The sequence below is a fragment of the Cavia porcellus genome, unplaced genomic scaffold, assembly GCF_034190915.1.
Source record: "Cavia porcellus strain 051 isolate PalLab524CR breed Dunkin Hartley unplaced genomic scaffold, mCavPor4.1 scaffold_33, whole genome shotgun sequence".
NCBI lineage: Eukaryota > Metazoa > Chordata > Mammalia > Rodentia > Caviidae > Cavia > Cavia porcellus.
The window spans coordinates 5,405,619-5,424,692 of NW_026947516.1; the positions used below are offsets into that span (position 1 = coordinate 5,405,619).

At 41.2% G+C, this 19,074-nt stretch overlaps 1 protein-coding gene across 7 annotated transcripts in view; it reads left to right on the forward strand.

Moving 5' to 3' along the window:
* LOC101788316 (patatin-like phospholipase domain-containing protein 4) overlaps positions 1 to 15,806 on the forward strand; it is a 57,809-nt gene extending 42,003 nt beyond the window's left edge. For all 7 annotated transcript variants that reach the window (XR_001199573.3, XR_001199575.3, XR_001199574.2 and 4 more), the window contains one exon: positions 3,285 to 15,806. The gene's annotated coding sequence lies outside the window, so the exon portion shown is untranslated. The remainder of the gene's footprint in view (positions 1 to 3,284) is intronic.
* Positions 15,807 to 19,074: the final 3,268 nt, after the last annotated feature.

A 19,074-nucleotide genomic window follows, 5' to 3' on the forward strand; every position in this document is an offset into this window, starting at 1 on the left:
GTGTTCCAGCTAGTCTGCCCATTCCCAGAATGTCCTCTGTTGGAGCCTCCTTGTCTATGAAAGAGTCCCCATTTCACTCACTGTAGGTCGAGCCAGTCCCTCTCTCGACGCTGTTTGGGCCGATTCCCACTCTCAGAGCTTTGGCGCGCCTCTCTCCCTGCCGTGCAAATTGGGAAGCAGTATCAGCAGCAGGAAATTCAAATTGTGGCTTCCAATGGCGTGGGATCCAGCTTCCACACTGACACTTTATCTGTTCCTGTTATAGCATCAGAATTGCATTTCCAGTTGGTTTCTCTCAGCTTACTTTGTTCCTGGGTCGGCAGGGTACATCTCCCCTCTCGTGGGACTCCTCACACGGCACCACTCCTGGATTCTAAGCTGGTAATCTCAGAGAGCCTCCATGCCTGCTGTTATTTGTCCACCATGTTCTCCCAGAAGTCAACCAATGTTTTGTTGAGGGGCCCTTTCCTGACAGGAGGAAATGGAACTCACATATATATAATGAATCCAATACTCTTCCTAAGTATTGTAACTTATCAACCTCAATCTCTATCAATAGCAGCCACCATAACCAAATCAATTGGCATGTGACAGCCCCTGAGGGCCACTGGTGCACCTGTACTTTTGTATTAACCCTCTGTGCCTATACAACTCTCTTCCAGGAGCACGCTCAAGAAATATGTGTTTTTGTCCAAGTTTTCCCTCGAGTTTAGTGGTACCCAGAAACTGAATTTATCACCATTCTTTTTCATGAACATGAGATGGTAAAAAGGACCCCCCTTTTTCCAGTAGTGTCTGGAGTTAGCATAATAACTGTCATTGGACTAGGGGCAATCTCACTAGTATTGAGCCTATATCGGACTGACCTTCTAACTAGACAAAAGGACTCGGGTCTACAACAGCTTCACAATGTATTGCTCCACTAGAAACATCCATTGATTCTCTGGCAGAGGTGGACCTACAAAACCACAGAGGATTAGATCTGTTGCTGGCTAATTGAGGGGACCTCTGTCTGGCTTTGGGAGAACAATGTTGTCTATATGCTAATAAGTCTGGGATTGTTAGGCAGAATTTAGAAGAATTACAATAAAGGTTGTCAGAATGAGAAAAATCTAGAAAAGGAGCTCAAGGCTGGGTGGAGCAAATTTTCAACTTCTCACCATTGGTCACTAGGTTAATTGCAACCTTGGCAGGACCCCTTCTGCAGATTTTATTAATAGTAAATAAAGGACCCTGCATAGTCAATATATTGACCTACTATATGCATCAGGAAATACAGGGCATTAAACTGATGGTGCTATGCCAACAGGGATATGAAATGGTACTGACCCACCATGCTGAACAACTTTAGGAACTTCCTCAAAGAATTGGGGAATGACATAAACTCAGTGGGGAATGTTGTAACCTATATAAACCCCCTAATAACTCTCCCTTGAGGTAAGAGAAAAATCAAAATTCACTCTAAGAGCCGAACAGGATGTCTTCCTAATCTAAATTTGATTAATTGAAGGATAACTCATTTATTTGCAAGATAACTTGCCTGTTTGCTGTATGTGCCTTCCCTAGAGGATGTTTAGCTAATCTTAACTTGCTTGCTAGCTCAAAACTTGCCTAAACATTGCTTTACCTGAGAAAAGTAACCACCATCTCCCTGTTCTATAGTGCATCACAATAACTTCTCCTCCATTATGAGACCAGCAGATGGTTGTGGTTTTACAGGATAAACACCCAGTCTTTTAGCATTTAGGCACACAGTCTGGCATATGGGCTACTGAAGACTGTATTGCCAGGCCTGTGCTTTAATAAATAATATTTTTCTTTTCAAATTTCATTCCAAATTATTTCCAAATTATTTTGGTTGTGTGACGTGGAAAGCTGCAGATTGAGGTCTCAACTGTGGAAAAAAATCAGGAGGCTTTTGGTTGCCTGGCAACCACACTTGGTTGTGATTGCCTGAGCAGCATTGTTTACAAGACCCCAAGTTCTAAGAAAAAATATTTGTAGGAGGAGACCTGAGTCAGAATGCTGGACATTGCCAAAGAGATCTAAGTTGCACAGAGGGACTTGAAAGGCAAGAAAACAAAAAAGGGTGGATTTTCAGAGGCCTGGTATCAAACAGGATTTTCTCTGAAGGTTGCACTGCAGAGTTTGTGGATGGAAATGCCAGCAAATATGCCCATGGATACAGTGCCAATGGGACATGAGTTACCCCAGGACCTGCAGGGGATCTCTGCAATGACTTTCCATTGAGCATCTGTTTGCCATTTGAGATGTGTGTCATTTGGATCAGTTTTCTTCCATAACCTCTTCAGGGAAGCCTTTTTTGCCTCATGACCATACAGTAGAATAACTGGCTGTGAAATTTTTCACCAGCAAAATCACTGGAAGCAAATGGTATTTGAAATCATAAATGGTAGATGAAGCTGAATTTCAAGGGTAGCCATCTAAAAACAAAGAAACTACCCCTGAGCATGTTTAACAGGTGAATATGTATGGGAATATGCAGGATCTTGGATATCAGTACTCAGAATGAACTAATCAACATGGAAGAGAGGAAAGACAAAGGAAAGAACAAAGGACAGAGCGAGAGCCAGTCAATTTGATGTAAAAATCTTTGAGGATTAAAGGCAAATGAAAATTTCATGATGATTTGATCATGTTATTGAAGTGAAATTTTCATGGTTGTTGTCACATGTGTAATCTCTTGCCTTGGCCAGTGGAGCACAAGCCAGGAGATCATCAAGTGATGCAATGGGAAAACAAAATACTACAGAATAAAACCACAAAAACTAGTGTATCTATTTCCTTAGACAGCACTTTTGGGGATTATACCACGGATCAATCCTAGAATATTTCTATTGTATCATGGTCCCACAAATCAGAATGTTACTTGACAGGTTCTGTTGAATATTCTTTTGATATTCCCTGAGACAGAGGATCTGGGAATGGCAGGGCTCAGAATAAAAATCTCTGCTAGATATTAATACCAAATATTTTCAGAGAACAGTGAAACCTTTGGTTTTCAATTTTTTGACTTTGTTGGTTGGTTTTTCCAAATGCTTCTGATTTTTAACTTTAAATTGTGAGACAGACAAGTACACACTCCGATTTTTAGGGTTATTGTCCTTGATCTCTGAAGGAAACCGTTAAGGTGATATGATAATAGGTTTTCTCCCACTAAATCCTGAAATGCTGCCAGATGTTGACACATTTATTCTGAGTATGGTGTGAGGCTAAACAACTTTTAATCAAAATTTTACACTGTTTTATCTTTTTCTTTCCAGGCAATGATCCTGTGGGAAGATGCATTCTTGTGAGAGGAAGTATTGACTACCATGACAGAAAATACTGTTTGTGACTACTGTAAGCTCCTGGGCAAATATCTTTCTCCCTACCAAATTTTTGCTACCCTGCAATCTGCACTAACCTATTGCTCATTTAAACACAATTTCAGGCCTGCAGCCAATGTCTCTCCTGGCTGGACAATGGAAATTTCAACTCCATTGGGGATGTCCCAAACTATCTTGTAATTCCTGTTTCTCCAAACTCTGCTACAGTGGTGACCCAATGCCATTATGGAGAGACCTACTGCCTTTTCCTCACTTTCAGCTTTTACAAAGTTTTGAGTAACTAGGTGTTTGCCCAGCCTTACCATTGTCAAGAGAAAGCACACTTCCCTTGGAGTTTCTCAGTGTTACTGCTACTTGGGTCCTCTGAATTTCAAGCAGTGAGAAAATGTTGCTGTCCCCTTCTCATGGTTCTACAGGGCAAGGCAAGCCAACTTACACAGCATGTGGTTTCAAGCAGGGTGAGGGAAGTAGAAATTTACCTGATGCCATGTGTAGATTGACATCAAAATGTAACAGAAATTCCTACCAAATTGAAGACAAAAGCTTTCCCTAGGAGAGATAGACATGAAAATCTCAAGGTCCTGTCAGTTTTCTTCTAACTCCATGGTCTCTTGAGGCATTTTTGGCTTCTAACCTATCAAGGGGAACACCAATCTCCTCGGTAAGGCACAGCTGCCCTTGAAAAATGTTGTAATGTTCTTTCCTCTATGAAAAAAAGAAAGCAGAAACTCATAGCTGATTCCAATTAAGAGCACACAATTTCTCAGGAGGCCATTATTAAAACTGTTCAATTTGGTGCAGGTGGCCAAGATGCCTTCAGCAGCCTACAGCGTAATACTTTGTGACCCCCTTAGCCACTCAGCTCTCTTCTATGTCCCCATTAACTCAGGCCACTGCACTCATTCCTCATCCTGTCCATCTATCCCAGTGTCACTGAGCATTTTTCAACTGGGGCATAGTAATCCCATGACACACATTAAGAAGCCATGCCACACTCTTGACTTTGGACCTTGTATCTCAGCCCAAGAGAAATGGCGATCCATAGGGAAAGGTCGACAACACAAAAAGGTGCATATGACTAAACTTGATGCTCACACACTGCTGATGGTTCAGTTATGTAATTTCACATGTCTTCTAAGTATGTCTGAGCATAGGCCATTGGGATAGCTTCATTAGTCATGGCACCAAAATATTGCAGACCTCAAAGATATGTCTGGGGAACTGAGAAGAAGGGGGATTAGGATGCCATTTCTAATGATTTTTATTCTATATGGATACATTTGAATTTTGAGAAAATCTGCTGATCATAGGCTCTTGGGAATGTTACTGGGCTATGTAGTGAGCCAGGACCTAATGGCTACTGTGTGCAGTGTTCTGCTGGCATAGTTGCAGACCTCCTCTAAATTGCACTCTGCAAAATGTGAACCACAAGAACCCAGGAAAGATGAAGCAGGGACTTCCCATATTCATGCAATCCTGGGGTTCTCTATCACTTAGGAACTTCTCCAGTGGTTGCTGGCTTTCAGTGCCAACTGATACTACCATGGAAGAAATAGTCCAGGACAGACTGTGTGTAGGGCTTTCAGACTTACAATCCAAGCCCTCAAAAACTAAGCGAAGCGCCAGTCTCTGTGGGATTTCCATTCTTCCTCATGAAAGTTTTTCTCTCCATTACTTTTAAAGAAATCAGTGTACTGTGGGAGTCAATATTGGGCTGCCTAGACATCAGGAAAGAACAAGAAATTGTCCAATAATTTTCCTCCATGTCACAAAATACGTCAAGTTCTTTTGATCATGACAACTGAAAAGAAATTTCGGACACAGCCTAAGGAGAATAAGGAAAATATTGCATGGATTGAATGGCTGTCACTGTGTGAGGTGGAAAGCTACATATTTGGGCCTCAAATGTGGATATAAATCAGGAGGTTTGTGGCTGCTTGACAACCATGTGGGCAGCAATTGGCTGACAGATTTCTGAGTGAGACTCCAGTTTCTAGGATACATGTTTGCAGGAGGATACCTGAGTTAGAAAGCTGGCCATTAAGATGGAGACCTGAGTTGAACAAGAAACTTGCAAGGTAAGATTTGAAAAGTGTGGATTTTCTTTGTCCTCATATCCAACAAGATTTTCTCTGAAGGCTTCATTGCTGAAAGTTTGTAGATGGAAATGCCTGCCAATATGCTCATGGATAGAGTGCCAATGGGACATGAGGTATCCCAGGACCTTGCAAGGGATCTCTCCAATGACCTTCACTTGGGGATCTGTTTTTCACATCAGATGTCTATCATTTGCCTTATGCTCTTCCAAAACCTCTTAGTGAAGCCTTGTTGGTCTCGTGACTATGCAGTAGAAGAACTGGCTATGAAATTTCTCAGCAGCAAAACTGATGCAAGCAAATGGTATTTGAAATTAGAGACTGAGGCTGAAGCTGAATTTCAAAGGGCAGCCATCGGACAATAAAATTACCCTACAGAATGTTTTCACCATGTTTAACAGGTGAACATGTGTGTGATTATGCAGGAGGTTGGATATAAGCACTCAGAACAGAACTAATGAACATGGAAGAGAAGAAAGACAAAGGAAAGTACATAGGAAATAGGGACAACCAGTTATTCTGATGTAAAACACTTTGAGGATGAAAGGGAAAATGAACATTCATGATGGTTTGTTCAGGGTAGTTAAGTGAAATTCTCATGTTTGTTTTCACATGTGTCATCTCCAGCCTTGGCCAGTGGAGCACAAGGCAGGAGACCATCAACTCTATTGGAAAATATAATAGCACAGAATAAAACCACACAAAACTAGTGTATCCAAATCCTTAGACAGCACTTTTGTGGTTTGTACTGGTATCAAAGCTTAGAGCATTTCAATTGTGTCATGTTTCCAAAAATCAGAAGGTTACTTGACATGTTTTTGGAATTTTGTTTTTATAGTCTCTGAGATAGAGGTTCTGGGGATGGCAGAGCTCTGAATCAAAATGTTTGCTTGATACTAATAATAGTTGTTTTTGGAAAACTCTGAATACTTTTGGTATCCACGTTTTGGACTTTGTTGGTTGGTTTGTTTTTCTAATTGCTTCTGGTTTTTCAACTTTAACTTTGTGAGACAGAGAAGTCCACATTCCCATTTATGGGGGTATTCTCCTACAGCTCCAAAGGAATCAATCAAGTTGACATAATATATGATAATAGTTTTTCTCACATTAAAACCTGAAATACATCTAGATGTTTATCTTTTCAATATGAGTGCGGTGTGGAACTAAACACCTTTTAATCTAACCTATGGAATGCTTTATCTTTTAGCATTCCATTGAGTGATCCTGTGGGAAACTGCTTCCTTTTGGAGAAGTTTTGACCACCTTGACTCCAAATACTGTTTGTGACTACTCTGAGATCCTGGGCAATTATGTTTTGCGTAAAAAAATTTCAATTCCCTGTGATCTGTGCTATACTGTTCCTCATTTAATCACATCTCCAGGCCTGCAGCCAATGTCTCTCTGGGCTGGACAATACAAATTTCAGCTCCAATGGAGGTGTTCAGTCCCCCTTTTAATTACTGTTTCTTCAAATCTCTGCTTCATAGGTGACCCAATTCCATTATGGAGAGACCCATTGGCTTTTGCTCACTTTCAGCTTTTCCAAGTTTTTGAGTAAGTAGGGTATTTCCCAGCTTTGCTTTTGGCAAGAGACAGCAAACTTCCCTTGGAGTTTCTCAGTGTTATTCCAACATGGGTCCTTTGAAGTTCAAGCAGTGATAAAATTTTGCTGTCCCATTCTGAGTATACTACAGGGTAAGGCAAGCCAATTAACAAAGGGTGTTGTTTTCAAGCAGGGTGAGTAAAGTTGAGATTTCCCTAATGCCATGTGCAAAATGATGTCACAAATTAACATAAATTCCTACCAAATAGTAGAGAAATGCTTTCCCAAAGAGAGATAAAGATGAAAAATCTCAAGGTCATGTCATTTCCCTTCAAACACCATGGGCTCTTGAAGAAGTTTTGGCTTCTAACCTGTCAAGGGGACCACCTATCTCTTATATATAAGACACTTCTGTCACTGAACAGACTGGTAAAGTTCTCTCATTCATGAGAAAAGGAAAGCAAAAATGCACAATGTTGTCCAATTGATAGCACACAATTGTCCCAGCAGGCCACTTATAAAACTGTTCCAGTGGGTGTGGGTACAGATGATGCATTCTACAGGACAGAGCCTGAAGATGTGCATTCCACATTACCACTCTGTTCCCTTCTTTGTCCACATTTCCTCAGTTCCCTGCACTTACTTGTCATTATGTCCATATGACCCAGTGTACTTGGACCTGGGGCATAGTCATCCCATGACACAACAGAGGAAGACAAACCACACCCTTGCCTCTGGTCCTTGTAGAAAGCCTGATGATCATGTGTCCTCTGGGATGTTGCTTGCTTATGTATAGAGCCAGGTCCTCATGGCCAGTGTGTGCAGTATTCTGCTGGCATAGCTTCAGGCACCTCCTAGTTTGACTCTGGAAATACGAGCCACATGAAACCAAAAAGATGAAACAGGAAATCGAAATGTTCATGCAGTGCCTCAGTTCTCCTTCCTTTAGAGACTTCTCCAGTGGTTGCTTGTTTTCAGGGCAAACTGATACTACCATAGAGGCAATAGTCCAGAATAGGCAATGTGTAAGAGTTTGAGGCTTACAGACCACGCCCTCGATAACCAAGGCAAAGCCCAGTCACTGTGGGATTTCCATTCTCCCTCATGAAAGTTTTGTTCTCCATCATTTTGAAAGCTATCAGTGCACTGTGAGAATCAAGTTTGGGCCTCTTAGACATCAGGAGTGAATAAGAAAGACTCTAATAATTTTCCTCCACTTCACAAAAAATCTCAAGTTCTTTTGATCAGAACAAATACAAAGAAATTTCAACACAAACTGGGTAGGTTAAGGAAAATTTTGCATGAATGGTATGGCTGTGGCAGTGTGAGGGGGAAAGGTTCAAATTTTGGTCCAAGCTGTGGACACAAATCAGAAGGCTTGTGGTTATTAGGCAACCACTCTGCCATGATTGGCTGAGCAACACTGTGAGCTAGATACCAGGTTCTAGGATACAAGTTAGCAGGAGACGTGAGTCAGAATGCTGAGCCATGCCAAAGAGATCTTAATTGCCCAGAAGTACTAGCAGGACAAGATTTCAAAAGGGTGGATTTCCTCAGGCCAGCTATCCAACAGGATTTTCTCTGAAAGTTTCACAGCTGAAAGTTTGCAGTAGGAAATACCTGCAAATCTGCCAATGTACACAGTGGCAGTGGGACATGAAATATTACAGAACCTGGCAGGGAATCTCTGCAATGACCTTCCCTTGTTTTCCACTTCAGATGCCTATCATGTGGCTGAGTCCTCTTTCATAACCTCTTCCATGTAGCCTTGTTGGCCTCATGACCATGCAGTAGAAGAAATGGCTGCAAAATTTCTCAGATGCAAATTCTCAGCAAGCAAATTGTATTCGAAATCAGAGAGTGTGGATTAAGCTGATTTTCAAGGGAAGCCATCCGAAAACAATGAAACTACCCTTGATCATGTTTTCTGCATGATTAACAGGTGAATATATAGGAGGTTGAATATCAGTACAAGAAAAGAACAAATCAACATGAAGAGAGGAAAGACCAAGGAAAGAACAAAGGATACAAGGAGAGTGAGTCAATCTGATGTAAAAATCTTTGAGCATGAAAGGCAAATGAAAATTTCATGATATGATCAGTGTATTGAAGTGAAATTCTCATGTTTGTTTTCACATGTGTAGTCTCCTGCCGTATCCAGTTGAGCACAAGGGAGGAGATCATCAAATAGCCCTAATGGAAGACACAATAGCACATGATATATCCACCACAAAACTAGTGCACCCAAATCCTTAGAAAGCACTTTTGGTGAGTGTACAAGTTATCAAGCCTAGAGCATATCTATTCTGTCATGGTTCCACAAATCATAATGTTACTTGACAGATTCTTTGGAATATTGTTTTGACTGTCCCTGAGATAAAGGTTCTGGGGATGGCAGAGTTCAGAATAAAAATCTTTTCTAGATATTATGCCAGATGATTTAAACAGCAGCTAAACATTTTGGTTTTCCTTTTGGAGTTTATTGGTGGGTTTGCTTTTCTAATTGCTTGTGATTTTCTAACTTTAACTTAATGAGACAGCCAAGTCCACAGTGACATTTTGGGGGGGTATTCTCCTACAGCTCTGAAGAAACAAATCAAGGTGTATAATACATGATAATAATTTTCTCCCATTAAATCCAGAAAAGCTGCCAGATGTTGACATTTTTTAACTGAGCATGGTGTTGAGCTAAACAACTTTATTAAAAATTTTATTTAAAAGGAAAAAGAGAAAAAAACAAAACAAAACAAAGCAGTGTAAGGGTGCAAGTAATACAGAACTACAAAAAAAGTAAGAAATCACCAGTTAACAGATTACACATTATCATCTTAGAGATATTTGCTCAAGTCACAGTATCAAAGCATTCAAAGTGGACATTCAAACAGAGAGACTGCAAACAGTTGTGTTCAATGATCCAACCAAAAACATTAATATGGTCGAGCTAAACCACTTTTTAATGAAACATTTGGAATGTTTTATCTTTTATTTTTCCAGTCAATGAACCTGCAGGAAGTTGCTTTTTTATGAAGGGAAGTTTTGACCACCTTGACACCAAATCCTGTTTGTGACAACTCTGAGATTCTGGGCAAATATCTTTCTCCCTACAAAATTGTTGGTTCCCTGTGATCTGTGCTAACCTGTTGCTCATTTAATCACATCTTCAGTCCTGCAGCCAATGTTTTTCTGGGCTGGACAATGTAATTTCAATTCCATTGGAGGTATTCAATCCTCCATTGTAATTCCTTTTTCTCCAAAACTCTGCTTCAGAGATGAATCAATTACAATATGTAGAGACCCATTGCCTTTTTCTCACTTTTAGATGTTCCAAGGTTTTGAGTAACAAGGGGTTTGTCCAGACTTGCTGTTGTCAAGAGACATATTTCCCTTGGTGTTTCTCAGTGTTACTCCAATGCGGATGCTCTGAATATAGAGCAGTGTGTAAATATTGCTGTCTGTCCCCTTCTCAGTTTTCTACTGAGGAAAGTAAGTGAACTGACACAGGCTGTGGTTTCAAGCACGGTGAGAAGAAGACAATAGAGATTTCCCTGATGCCCTGTGCAGGTTTACCTCACAAAGTAACAGAAATTCCTACCAAATAGTACAGAAAATCTTTCCCAAAGAGTGATGGACATGAAACATCACAACGTTGAGTTAGTTTGCTTCAAACTCCTTGGGCTCTTAAGCAATTTTTGGCTTCCCAACTATCAAGGGGACAACCTATCTCTTAGGTAAGACACTCCTGCCACTGAAAAATGTTGCAATATTATCTCCTCCATGAGAAAAGGAAAACAGAAATGCACAGCTGAGTCCCACTCAGTGCAAGCAATCGCCCAGCAGGGCACTGTCAAATCTGTTCAAGTTGGTGCAGAGGCAATTGCTGCATTCTGTGCCCTAGAGCCTGATACTTTGTGCCCCCATGGCCACTCAGCTCCCTTCTTTGTTCAGATTAACTCAGGCCACTGTACTCATTCCTCATTCTGTCCATATGACCCAGAGTCCTTGGACATTTTTCACTTGGGGCATACTCAACCCATGACACACCCTAGGATGCCAAACCACACCCTTGGCTCTGGGCCTTGTATTTCATCCCATGAAAATGGAGAGTTCTGGGCAAGGCCGGCCAAGATAAAACTGGGGCATGTAACCATGCTGATGCACACACACTACTAAGTGATTAATTGTTTCATTTGACTTGTCTTATAAGAATATCTAGACATCAGCTATCGGGATTTCTTCATGAGTTGTGGAGACAAAATACTGCATTCCTCCAAGACATATCTGGGTCATTTTGAGGAAAGGGGATTTGGATCCCATTTTGAAGGATTGCTCTTCCACCAGGATACATTTGAAGTTTGAGAAAACTTGGTGATTATGGGCTCTCTGGGATGTTTCTTGCTTATGTATTGAGCCAGGTCCTCATGTCCAGTGTGTGCAGTATTCTGCTGGCATAGCTTCAGACCTCTTATGAACTGAGCTCTACTTAATGTGACCCAGAAGAAATCAGGAATGATGAAGCAGGGACTCCAAATATTCATGAAATTCTTGTGTTACCCTTTGCTTATGGACTTCTCCAGTGCTTGCCAGCTTTTAGGGCCAACTAATAATTCCATGGAGGCAATACTCCACAACAGACTGTGTGTAGAGCTTTAAGAATTACATTCCAATCCCTCAAAAACTGAGCCAAATTGAAGTCACTGTGGGATTCCCATTCTCCTCATGAAAGTTTTAAGCTCCTTGAGTTTGAAAGAAATCAATAGAATGTGGGAGTCAACTTTGGGCCCCTTTGACATCAGGGCAGAGCAAGAAAGTCTCCAATAATTTTCCACCACTTCACAAAATAGGTCAAGTTCTTTTGATCTGGAAAGAAATTTTGGACCCAAACCAGGAAGATATAGGAAAATATTGCATGGGAAGAAAGGCTGTGATTGTGTGAGGAGGAAAGCTTCAAATTTGGGTCAAAGCTATGGACACAAATCAGTAGGCTCATGGTTGCATGGCAAGCACACTGGGTGATGATTGACTGAACAACACTGTAAGCTAGACCCCTGGATTTATGATACATGTTTGCAGGAGACCTCCATCAGAATGCTGGGCTTTGCCTTGAAGATCTTAATTGCACAGAGGAACCTGCAACCCACGATTTCAAAATCATGGATTTACCCAGCCCTGGCATCCAACAGGATTTTCTCTGAAGGCTTCATAGCTGAAAGTTTTCTGATAGAAAGTCCTGCAATGCCATAGCTCAGAATAAAAATCTTTCCTGGATATTTGTACCAGGTGTGTTTAGAAAAGAGTGAAACCTTCTGGTTTTCCATTGTGGACTCTGATTGTTGGTTTATTTTTCTAATTGCTTCTGGTGTTCTAACTTTAACTTTGTAAACTGACAAATCCACACTCCCATTTTTAGGGGAATTCTCCTACAGGTCTGAAGGAATCAATCAAGGTGATATAATACATGATAATAGTTTTTCTCACATTAAAACCTGAAAGTCTGCCAGATGTTGACACTTTTAATCAGAGCACAGTGTGGAGCTAAACACTGTTTTATCAAACTTTTGGAATGTTTTATCTTGTATATTTACAGTCGATAATCCTGAAGGAAGGTGCTTTCTTATGAGCGAGAGTTTTGACCACCTTGATACTAAATACTGTTTTTGACTACTCTGAGCTCCTCGGGAAATATCTTTCTCCCTACAAAGTTTTTTGTTCCCTGTGATCTGTGCAAACCTGCTGCTCATTCAATACCTTATTTAGGTCTGCAGTCAATGTCTTTCTGGGCTGGACAATCAAATTTCAACTTCATTTTTAGGAGTATAATACTCCCTTTTATTTGATGTTCCAAGGCCACCCTATTCCACTGTGGGGAGGACAATTGTCTTTTCCTCACTTTCAGCTTTTCTAAGGTTCTGTAACCTGGGGTTTGACCAGCTTGGCTGTGGTCCAGAGAGCACAATTCCCTTGAAGTTTCACAGTGTTACTCTAACGTGGGCCTTCTGGAATTCAAGCAGTGAGAAAATGTTGCCTTCCCATTCTCCGTTTTCCACTGGGTTAAGTAGGCAAACTGACCCATGGTGAGTTTTCCATCAGGGTGAGGAAAGGAGAATTTCTCTAATGCTATGTGCAGGTTGACTTCAAGGTAAGAGAAATTCCTATTAACTAGTAGAGAATAGGTCTACCAAAGAGAGATGGACATGAAAAATCTCAAGGTTGTGTCAGTTTTCTTCAAACTCCATGGGCTTTTAAGGAAATCTTGGCTTTTAACCTATTATGTGGATCATCGATATCCTAGGTAAGACACTCCAGCCACTGAAAACTGTTGTAATGTTCTCTCACCCATGAGAATAGGAAAGCAGAAACACACAGAAGAGTCAAATTTAGAGCACACAATAACCCAGCTTTCCAATGTCAAAACTGTTAAAATATTGCCAGGTCAGAAGACCCAGGCTGCAGCCTAGGGCCTGATGTGTTGTGTCCCCCGTAAGCAGTCAGCTCCCATCTATGTCCCCAATTAACTGAGGCCCCTGAAATCATTCCTCATCCTGTCCACATGATCCAGTTTCATTGAACCTTGTTCATCTGGGGCTTAGTCATCCCATGACACACCCTAGGATGGGCAGGCACACCTTTGCGTCTGGTCCTTGCATCCCATATCAAGAGAAATGGTGTGCCCTGGCAAGGGGAGTGAAGACAAAAAGAGCATATGCCTAAAGCCTGATGCACACATTCTCCTGATGGATCATTGTGTCATTTGTCAGGTTTTCTAAGAATATCCCAGCATAGGCCTTTGTGATCCCTTCATGAGTTGTGGATACAAATTATTTCATACCTCCAAGACATGTATGGGGCACTGAGAGGAAGTGGGATTTGGATTCAATTTCTAAGGTTTTCTCTTCCACCTGAATACATTTGAAGTTTGAGAAAACCTGCTGATCTCTGCCTCTCTAGGATGTTGCTGGCTTATGTATTGAACCAGTCTTATGCTGGCTGAGCTGCAGACCTCCTCTAATGGGCTCAGAGAAATGTGAACCATATTAAAGATGGAAAGATGAAGCAGGCACTCCAAACATTCATGCTGTGCAGGGGTTGTTCTTCACTTAGTGACTTCTCCAGTGGTTTCTGAGTTTCAGGGCCAGCTGATACTTCTATGGAGGCAATGTTCCATGCTGACTGTGCATAGGGTTGCAGGCTTACAGTTCAAGCCCTCAAAAACTGAGCCAAAGCCTTGTCCTAGTGGCATTTCCTTCAATCCTTTTGAGAAATATGCTCTCAATAATTCTGAAAAAATCAACAGACTGTGGGAGTTCAGATTGGGCCCCTTAGATGCCCGGAAAGAGTAAGAAATACTCTAATAATTTTCCTCCAGATGGCAAAGTGTGTCAAGTTCTTTTGATCATGAACCTGGAGAGAAAATTTGAAACAATGTAGGGAATATAAGGAAAATACTACACCTTTGCAATATTTGTGTGGGATGGAATGCTGCAGAGTTGGGTCGCATCTGTGGACACCAATTTCTAGGTTTGTGGTTGCCAGGAAACCACACTAGGCAGTGATTGGCTGAGGAGCACTATGAGCTAGACCCCAGGTTCTAAGATCCTTGTTTGCAGTACAGGACCTGAGACAGAATGCTGAGCATGGCCATGGAGATCTTAGTTGCACACAAAACCATGCAGGGCAAGATTTGAAAAGGGTGGATTTTTCAGAGGTCTGGTATCCAATATTTTTTTCTCTGAAGGTTTCATTCCTCAATGTTTGTGGATGGAAATGCCTGCAAATCTTCCCATGGTTACAGTGCCAATGGGACACGAGATATTCCGGACCTGGCAGGGGATCTCTTCTATGATCTTCCGTTGAGGATTTGTTTTCTACTTGAGATGTCTGGCCATTTGCGGAGTCCTAACCTCTTGATTAAAGCCTTGCTGGCCTCATTCTCTCACAGTAGAAAAACTGGCCATGAAATTTTTCAGAATCACACCCTCTTCAAGCGCATGGGATTTGAAATCAGAGACTGAGGCTAAAATTTAACTTCAAGGGCAGATATCCTAAAACAATGAATCTATCCCTGAGCATGTTTTCAGCAAGTTTCATAGGTGAATAAGTGTGGGAATATGCAGGAAGTTGGATGCCAAGACTGAGAACAGAACTAAAACACATGGAAGAGAACATAGATGAAGGAAAAAACACAGGAATGAGGGAGAGCCAGTCAATCTGAGGTTAAAAACTTTGAGAATAAAAGAAATTAAAATGTCATGATAATTTGATCAGGGTACTGAAGGGAAATTGTCATGTTTGTTGTCACATGTGTAGACTTCTGCCTCGGTCAGTGTAGCACAAGGCAGGATTTCATCAAGTAACCCTATTGGAAGACAGAAATAGCACAGAATATAACAATCCAAAAACCTGTGCATCCATTTCCTTAGACAGCACTTTTGGGGACTGAACTTTGTATCAAGCCTAGAGCATTTCCTTTGTCTTGGACCAAAGAATCTGAAAGCTTTTTTACATGTTCTTTGGAATATGGGTTGACAGCTTTTGAGATACAGGTTCTGGGAATGGCAGGGCTTAGAATAAAAATCTTTCATAGATATTAATTCCATTGTTGGTTAGAAAAGCATTGAAACACTTTGATTTTCACTTTTTGGACTTTGTTGGTTGGTTGATTTTGCTAATTTCTTTTGCTTTTCTACCTTTAACTTCATGAGACATGCAAATCCAAACTCCCATTTTTGGGTTACTTCTCCTACAGCTTTCAAGGAATCAATCAAGGTGATGTAATATATGATAATTGATTTTCTCCTAATAAAAGCTGAAAGCCTTCCAGATGCTGTCACTGTTCATCTAAGTACAGCTTTGTGCTCAACATCTTTCTACCAAACTTTGGGAATGTTTTATATTTTATCTTTTCAGTCAAGGTCCCTGTCAGGAGATGCTTTCTCGTGAAGGAATGTTCTGACTACCCAGACACCAAATACTGATTGTGACTACTCTGGGCTCCTGGGCAAATATCATTCTCCCTACAAAGCTTTAGTTCCCTGTGATTTGTGCTAACCTGTTGCTCATTCAACCCCATCTTTAGGCCTGCAGTCAATGTCTTTCTTGGCTAGACAATAAAAATTTCAACTCCGTTTGAGGTGTTCAATCCTCCCTTGTAATTGCTGTTTCCACAAAGCTCCACTTCAGAGGCAACCCTATTCCACTGTGGACAGGCCCATTGTCTTTTAATCTCTTTCAGCTTTTCTAAGGTTTTGAGTAACCTGGGGTTTGAGCAGCCTTGCTAAAGTCCAGAGATATCACACTTCCCTTAAGTTTCACAGTGTTAGTCTAACGTGTGTCCTCTGAAATCCAAGAAGTGAGAAAAAGTTGCTGTCCACTTCTCAGTGTTCTCCTGGGTTAAGCGAGCCAACTGACCCAGGGTTTGGTTACAATCGGGGTGAGGAAAACAGTGATTTCCCTTATGCCACATGCATGTTGACCTCACAAAGTAACAGATATTTCTACCAAATAGTAGAGAAAAGCTTTCCCATAGAGAGATGGACATGAAAAATCTTGTTGTGTCAGTTTTATTCAAATTCCATGAGCTTTTAAGGAATTTTTGGTTTCTAACCTATCAGGTGTATCATCTATGTGCTAGGTACAACATTCCTATCCCTGAAAATTTTTGTAATGTACTCTCTCCCATGAGTAAAGGAAAACAGAGACACAGAGCTGAGTCCAATGTAGAGCACACAATTGCCTGGCTGCCCAGTGTCAAAACTGTTAAAATGGGTGCCAGGTCAGAAGCTGCAGGCTGCAGCCTAGAGACTGATACATCATGTCCCCCATAGCCACTGAGATCCCTGCTATAACCCCATTAATTTGGGCACCTGCAATCATTCCTCATCCTGTCCCTTTGACACAGTGTCCTTGGACCTTGATCACCTGGGGCTTATTTATCCCATGACACACCTTAGGAAGGCCAGCCACACCCTTGCCTCTTGGGCTTGTATCCCACCCCAAGAGAAATGGAGTGCCTTGGGAGAAGGGAACCAAGACAAAAAGGGGGATATACCTAAAGCCTGATGGACCAATTCTGCTGATTGATCTTTGTGTGATTTCACAGGACTTCTAAGAATATCACGGCATGGGCATTGGGATGCCTTCATAAATTGTGGAGACAAATTACTTCAGACCCCAAAGACATATCTGGGCCACTGTGATCAAGGGGGATTTGGATCCTGTTTCTAAGGTTTACCATTCCATCTGATTCATTTAAAGTTTGAAAAAAAATCTGCTGATCATGGGTTCTCTAGGAAGTTGCTGGATTGTGTATAGAGCCAGGACCTCATGGCTAGTGTGTGCAGTGTTATGCTCTCAGAGCTGCCGACCTCCTCTAAATTGGGCTTAGAGAAATGTGAACCATAAGAAACCAGAAAAGATGAAGCAGGGACTCCAAACATTCATGCAGTATTGACGTTCTCCTTCGCTTATTGATTTCTCCAGGGGTTGCAGGATTTAAGGTCCAACTAACTGATAAAAGTATGGAGGCAATGATTGAGGGCACACTGCATAGGCCTTGCGTGTTTAAACTCCAAGCCCTTAAAAAGATAGCCAAAGCCTAGTCACTGTGGGATGTCCATTCTTCCTCATAAAAGATTTAGTCTCCATCAGTTTGAAAGAAATCAGTGGACTGGGGGAATCAAATTTGAGCAAGACGCTTCCCCTTAGATGTAAGGACAGAGCAAGTAAGTCTCCAATAATTTTCCTCCAGTGAACAAATTATGCCAAGTTTTTTGATCAAGACAACTGGAAAGAATATTCAGACACAACCTAGAGAGTTTAAGGAAAATATTGCATGGATGGAAAGGCTGTGGTTGTATAAGGTGAAAACTGCAGAATTGGGTCCCAACATGGACCAAAACAGGAAACTTGTGGTTGCCTGTCAACCACACTGGGTGATGATTGGCTTAGCAGCATTGTGAGCTAGACACCGTGTTCTAGGATACATGTTTGCAGGAGGGGATCTGAGTCAGAATGCTGAAGCTTGCCAAGGAGATGTTAGTTGCACAGAGCAACACACAAGGCAATATTTCAAAAGGGTGGCTTTTCGGAGGTCTGGTATCCAACAGGATTTTCTCTGAAGGCTTCATTGCTGAAAGATTGTAGATGGAAAAGCCTGCAAATCTGCTAAGTGATACAATGTAAATGGGACATGACATATCCCAGGACCTTACAAGGGATCTCTGCAATGATCTTCCCTAGAGGATCTGTTTTCCACTTGAGATGTCTGTCATTTGGCTGAGTCCTCTTTCATAGCCTCATTGGGAAGCCTTGTTGGACTCATGACTATGCAGTAGAAAAACGGGCTGTGAAATTTTGCAGTTACAAAAGTGCTGCAAGCAACTGGTATTTGAAATCAGAGACTGTGGTTGAAGCTCAATGTCAAGGTCATCCACTTGAAAATAATGAAAATACCCCTAGCATGTCTATAGAACATAGTAAAGTGGGAGAATCAATCAATTTGATGTAAAAATCTTTGAAGATCAAAAGGAAATTAAAATTTCATGATGATTTGATCAGTGTATAATACTGCATGAATCAACTCATGTTGATTGTCACATATGCATTTTTCTGCCTTGGCCAGTGGAGCACAAGGCATGAAATCAAGTAACACTATTGGAAGTCATAATCGCACAGAATAATATCACCAATAATCTAGTGTATCCAAATCCTTACACAGCACTTTTGGGCATTGTTCCAGGTAACAAGCCTCGTGCATTTCTATTGTGTCATTGGGGTATTTTCCTACAGCTCTGATGCAATCAATCCAGGTGATATAATTTATGACAATAGTTTTTCTCCCATTTAAATCTGAAAGACTGCCAGATGTTGACACTTTTAATCTGAGATCAGGGTGGAGTTAAACCCCTTTTTATCAAACCTTTGGAATGTTTTATGTTTTATCATTCCAGTCAATGATCCTGCAGGAAGGTGCTCTCATGTGTGGAGCAGATTTGGCCACCTTTACACTAAACAGTGTTTATGCCTATGCTGAGCACCTTGGCAACTATGATTTTCCCTACAATATTTTTGGTTTGCTTTGACTTGTGCT